The sequence below is a fragment of the Taudactylus pleione genome, unplaced genomic scaffold (assembly GCF_031769625.1).
Source record: "Taudactylus pleione unplaced genomic scaffold, aTauple2 ptg000473l, whole genome shotgun sequence".
NCBI lineage: Eukaryota > Metazoa > Chordata > Amphibia > Anura > Myobatrachidae > Taudactylus > Taudactylus pleione.
In genome coordinates this window covers 4,996,035-5,002,972 of record NW_028284875.1, presented here as the reverse complement: position 1 = coordinate 5,002,972, position 6,938 = coordinate 4,996,035, and the positions used below count along the sequence as shown (strand labels likewise).

The 6,938-nt window shown below is 33.7% G+C and overlaps 1 non-coding gene across 1 annotated transcript; it reads right to left on the bottom strand.

Moving 5' to 3' along the window:
* Positions 1-4,646: 4,646 nt before the first annotated feature.
* On the bottom strand, positions 4,647-4,719 carry TRNAR-CCU (transfer RNA arginine (anticodon CCU)). The gene has a single exon. It is a non-coding gene; the product is annotated as a tRNA-Arg (tRNA).
* Between the last annotated feature and the right edge of the window lie 2,219 nt (positions 4,720-6,938).

Genomic DNA, 6,938 nt, shown 5'->3' with positions numbered 1-6,938 from the left:
AACTAATCCACAATGTCATTAGGATAAATGTCTGCTTTTAGATACTGGGCCATAATTTTGCAAGCTGAACAGTTCCGGATTGATAAGCAGATAAAAGTTTCTGGTGGAGCCATTTGTGCAGTATGAAGCAAGAATGAAAGGAACATCTCCAAAATCATTTTAATGAAATAAAGCCTATCACCCCAGATGGGACTTGAACCCACAATCCCCGGCTTAGGAGGCCAGTGGCTTATCTATTAGGCCACTGGGGCTTAGTAACATCTTTGAGTGAAACTGATTTTTTTATTAGTATAATCATTAATTGTTGCAATATAGGAAAGCCATTTATTTGTGTTCTTTGCTTTACAAATCCCAGCATGAAATGTGATTGTACTATCCAGACCTAATAGTGTGGACCCTCATGATACATTGCAGCAAAACAGATTGATGCAACTCTTTTACCAATAAAGAGGTAGTCTTTTTCATTCCATTTTGTTGACTAACTAAAGTAATGTTTACAGTGCATATGAACCAAAGCAGCTGTGTGTACTGGTACTTAAAAACAGTCATGTTTGTGTTTTTTTTCTGCCTTCATATCAGGATGTTCAGGAAGCAGATGATAATCATTAACTGATGACATTAGAAAAAAAAATACATTTGTTCCAGGTGAGGCTTGAATTCACAACCTCAGCATTGCTCAACAGATACTGTCTTATAAGTCCTGCGCACAGACCGATTGCGCCACAGGAGCACATGGTCAAAGCGCATTATTTTTAGTTGAGTGATTTTAGCATCGGGTTGACTAAGTAAATTAACTTGGTTTATTAATTTTAAATTAGTTACTTTTTAAATCCACTAAACTACTGCACCCAATACTAAAGTACCTAATAAAAGTAATATTCTAATCATAAGGTAATCAATTATATTGTGCATTTGTGTTATTGCCCAGTTTTATGTATCCATAGGTGTATATTGCAATGAATTCATGCCATTGTTGTACAGTTCAATATTATCAAAATTGTTAAATAATTAGTGTTTATTTATCTTAAATAATATTTGGTATAGATATATGTAACTTTAATGTTGCATAGGGAAAATATACACTATATTACCAAAAAGTGCAGTATCTTTAATTAAAAATAAGTTAAATCTCACTTGTGCTCTATATTTAAAGGTAAACATTGTTTTTTTGGTCTGTAGCACCTAAATTGTCAGTAAAGTCAGTGTCCAAAGAAATATAAAAAGCAGAAAATTACCCTTTTGATGACAAGGATGAAAGGACTTCAAGAAACCCATCAGCAATTGCAATAGACATTGTTATTTTGTAGCCACTCTGATATTAAATTGCAATTAAAACTTAATAGGTATGTTTTGGTATATATGAATTTTCTGCAATACCATTAAGACAGTCACCTGCATTGAAAAAAAGCATAACTTCTAGAATGAGTATGAGCAACAAAGGAACATGCATCCTAGATGGGACTTGAAGCCACTGTCCCAGGTGATAGTAAACTTTTCAGGAAACTAATCCACAATGTCATTAGGATAAATGTCTGCTTTTAGATACTGGGCCATAATTTTGCAAGCTGAACAGTTCCAGATTGTTAAGCAGATTAAAGTTTCTGGTGGAGCCATTTGTGCAGTATGAAGCAAGAATGAAAGGAACATCTCCAATATTATTTTAATGAAATAAAGCCTATCACCCCAGATGGGACTTGAACCCACAATCCATTAGGCCACTGGGGCTTAGTAACATCTTTGAGTGAAACTGATTTTTTCATTAGTATAATCATTAATTGTTGCGATATAGGAAAGCCGTTTATTTGTGTTCTTTGCTTTACAAATCCCAGCATGAAATGTGATTGTACTATCCAGACCTAATAGTGTGGACCCTCATGTTACATTGCAGCAAAACAGATTGATGCAACTCTTTTACCAATAAAGAGGTAGTCTTTTGCATTCCATTTTGTTGACTAACTAAAGTAATGTTTACAGTGCATATGAACCAAAGCAGCTGTGTGTACTGGTACTTAAAAACAGTCATGTTTGTGTTTTTTTTCTGCCTTCATATCAGGATGTTCAGGAAGCAGATGATAATCATTAACTGATGACATTAGAAAAAAAATTACATTTGCTCCAGGTGAGGCTTGAACTCACAACCTCAGCATTGCTCAACAGATACTGTCTTATAAGTCCTGCGCACAGACCGATTGCGCCACAGGAGCACATGGACAAAGCGCTTTATTTTTAGTTGAGTGATTTTAGCATCAAGTTGACTAAGTAAATTAACTTGGTTCATTAATTTTAAATTAGTTACTTTTTAAATCCACTAAACTACTGCACCCAATACTAAAGTACCTAACAAAAGTAATATTCTAATCATAAGGTAATCAATTATATTGTGCATTTGTGTTATTGCCCAGTTTTATGTATCCATAGGTGTATATTGCAATGAATTCATGCCATTGTTGTACAGTACAATATTATCAAAATTGTAAAATAATTCCTGTTTATTTATCTTAAATAATATTTGGTATAGGTATATGTAACTTTAATGTTGCATAGGGAAAATATACACTATAATACCAAAAAATGCAGTATCTTTAAATAAAAATAAGTTAAATCTCACTTGTGCTCTATATTTAAAGGTAAACATTGTTTTTTTGGTCTGAAGCACCTAAATTGTCAGTAAAGTCAGTGTCCAAAGAAATATAAAAGGCAGAAAATTACTCTTTTGATGACATGGATGAAAGGACTTCAAGAAACCCATCAGCAATTGCAATAGAAATAGTTATTTTGTAGCCACTCTGATATTAAATTGCAATTAAAACTTAATAGGTATGTTTTGGTATATATGGATTTTCTGCAATACCATTAAGACAGTCACCTGAATTGAAAAAAAGCATAACTTCTAGAATGAGAATGAGCAACAAAGGAACATGCATCCTAGATGGGACTTGAAGCCACTGTCCCAGGTGATAGTAAACTTTTCAGAAAACTAATCCACAATGTCATTAGGATAAATGTCTGCTTTTAGATACTGGGCCATAATTTTGCAAGCTGAACAGTTCCGGATTGATAAGCAGATAAAAGTTTCTGGTGGAGCCATTTGTGCAGTATGAAAGGAACATCTCCAAAATCATTTTAATGAAATAAAGCCTATCACCCCAGATGGGACTTGAACCCACAATCCCCGGCTTAGGAGGCCAGTGGCTTATCTATTAGGCCACTGGGGCTTAGTAACATCTTTGAGTGAAACTGATTTTTTCATTAGTATAATCATTAATTGTTGCGATATAGGAAAGCCATTTATTTGTGTTCTTTGCTTTACAAATCCCAGCATGAAATGTGATTGTACTATCCAGACCTAATAGTGTGGACCCTCATGATACATTGCAGCAAAACAGATTGATGCAACTCTTTTACCAATAAAGAGGTAGTCTTTTTCATTCCATTTTGTTGACTAACTAAAGTAATGTTTACAGTGCATATGAACCAAAGCAGCTGTGGGTACTGGTACTTAAAAACAGTCATGTTTGTGTTTTTTTTCTGCCTTCATATCAGGATGTTCAGGAAGCAGATGATAATCATTAACTGATGACATTAGAAAAAAAATTACATTTGCTCCAGGTGAGGCTTGAATTCACAACCTCAGGATTGTTCAACAGATACTGTCTTATAAGTACCGCACACAGACCGATTGCGCCACAGGAGCACATGGACAAAGCGCTTTATTTTTAGTTGAGTGATTTTAGCATCGAGTTGACTAAGTAAATTAACTTGGTTTATTAATTTTAAATTAGTTACTTTTTAAATCCACTAAACTACTGCACCCAATACTAAAGTACCTAATAAAAGTAATATTCTAATCATAAGGTAATCAATTATATTGTGCATTTGTGTTATTGCCCAGTTTTATGTATCCATAGGTGTATATTGCAATGAATTCATGCCATTGTTGTACAGTACAATATTATCAAAATTGTAAAATAATTCCTGTCTATTTATCTTAAATAATATTTGGTATAGATATATGTAACTTTAATGTTGCATAGGGAAAATACAATACAATATAATACCAAAAAATGCAGTATCTTTAAATAAAAATAAGTTAAATCTCACTTGTGCTCTATATTTAAAGGTAAACATTGTTTTTTTGGTCTGAAGCACCTAAATTGTCAGTAAAGTCAGTGTCCAAAGAAATATAAAAGGCAGAAAATTACTCTTTTGATGACATGGATGAAAGGACTTCAAGAAACCCATCAGCAATTGCAATAGAAATTGTTATTTTGTAGCCACTCTGATATTAAATTGCAATTAAAACTTAATAGGTATGTTTTGGTATATATGGATTTTCTGCAATACCATTAAGACAGTCACCTGAATTGAAAAAAAGCATAACTTCTAGAATGAGAATGAGCAACAAAGGAACATGCATCCTAGAAGGGACTTGAAGCCACTGTCCCAGGTGATAGAAAACTTTTCAGAAAACTAATCCACAATGTCATTAGGATAAATGTCTGCTTTTAGATACTGGGCCATAATTTTGCAAGCTGAACAGTTCCAGATTGATAAGCAGATAAAAGTTTCTGGTGGAGCCATTTGTGCAGTATGAAGCAAGAATGAAAGGAACATCTCCAAAAATATTTTAATGAAATAAAGCCTATCACCCCAGATGGGACTTGAACCCACAATCCCTGGCTTAGGAGGCCAGTGCCTTATCCATTAGGCCACTGGGGCTTAGTAACATCTTTGAGTGAAACTGATTTTTTCATTAGTATAATCATTAATTGTTGCGATATAGGAAAGCCCTTTATTTGTGTTCTTTGCTTTACAAATCCCAGCATGAAATGTGATTGTACTATCCAGACCTAATAGTGTGGACCCTCATGTTACATTGCAGCACAACAGATTGATGCAACTCTTTTACCAATAAAGAGGTAGACTTTTGCATTCCATTTTGTTGACTAACTAAAGTAATGTTTACAGTGCATATGAACCAAAGCAGCTGTGTGTACTGGTGCCTTAAAAACAGTAATGTTTGAGTTTTTTTTTCTGCCTTCATATCAGGATGTTCAGGTAGCAGATGATAATCATTAACTGATGACATTAGAAAAAAAATTACATTTGCTCTAGGTGAGGCTTGAATTCACAACCTCAGGATTGCTCAACAGATACTGTCTTATAAGTACAACGCACAGACCGATTGCGCCACTGGAGCAAATTGACAAAGCGCTTTATTTTTAGTTGAGTGATTTTAGCATCGAGTTGACTAAGTAAATTAACTTGGTTTCTTAATTTTAAATTAGTTACTTTTTAAATCCACTAAACTACTGCACCCAATACTAAAGTACCTAATAAAAGTAATATTCTAATCATAAGGTAATCAATTATATTGTGCATTTGTGTTATTGCCCAGTTTTATGTATCCATAGGTGTATATTGCAATGAATTCATGCCACTGTTGTACAGTACAATATTATCAAAATTGTAAAATAATTCCTGTTTATTTATCTTAAATAATATTTGCTATAGATATATGTAACTTTAATGTTGCATAGGGAAAATATACACTATAATATCAAAAAATGCAGTATCTTTAAATAAAAATAAGTTAAATCTCACTTGTGCTCTATATTTAAAGGTAAACATTGTTTTTTTGGTCTGAAGCACCTAAATTGTCAGTAAAGTCAGTGTCCAAAGAAATATAAAAGGCAGAAAATTACACTTTTGATGACATGGATGAAAGGACTTCAAGAAACCGATCAGCAATTGCAATAGACATTGTTATTTTGTAGCCACTCTGATATTAAATTGCAATTAAAACTTAATAGGTATGTTTTGGTATATATGGATTTTCTGCAATACCATTAAGACAGTCACCTGCATTGAAAAAAAGCATAACTTCTAGAATGAGAATGAGCAACAAAGGAACATGCATCCTAGATGGGACTTGAAGCCACTGTCCCAGGTGATAGTAAACTTTTCTGGAAACTATTCCACAATGTCATTAGAATAAATGTCTGCTTTTAGATACTGGGCCATAATTATGCAAGCTGAACGGTACCAGATTGTTAAGCAGATAAAAGTTTCTGGTGCAGCCATTTCTGCAGTATGAAGCAAGAATAAAAGGAACATCTAAAAAATTATTTTAATGAAATAAAGCCTATCACCCCAGATGGGACTTGAAACCACAAACCCTGGCATAGGAGGCCAGTGCCGCATCCATTAGGCCACTGGGGCTTTGTAACATCTTTGAGTGAAACTGATTTTTTCATTAGTATAATCATTAATTGTTGCGATATAGGAAAGCCGTTTATTTGTGTTCTTTGCTTTACAAATCCCAGCATGAAATGTGATTGTACTTTCCAGCCCTAATAGTGTGGACCCTCATATTACATTGCAGCAAAACAGATTGATGCAACTCTTTTACCAATAAAGAGGTAGTCTTTTGCATTCCATTTTGTTGACTAACTAAAGAATGTTTACAGTGCATATGAACCAAAGCAGCTGTGTGTACTGGTACTTAAAAACAGTCATGTTTGTGTTTTTTTTCTGCCTTCATATCAGGATGTTCAGGAAGCAGATGATAATCATTAACTGATGACATTAGAAAAAAAATTACATTTGCTCCAGGTGAGGCTTGAACTCACAACCTCAGCATTGCTCAACAGATACTGTCTTATAAGTCCTGCGCACAGACCGATTGCGCCACAGGAGCACATGGTCAAAGCGCATTATTTTTAGTTGAGTGATTTTAGCATCGAGTTGACTAAGTAAATTAACTTGGTTTATTAATTTTAAATTAGTTACTTTTTAAATCCACTAAACTACTGCACCCAATACTAAAGTACCTAATAAAAGTAATATTCTAATCATAAGGTAATCAATTATATTGTGCATTTGTGTTATTGCCCAGTTTTATGTATCCATAGGTGTATATTGCAATGAATTCATGC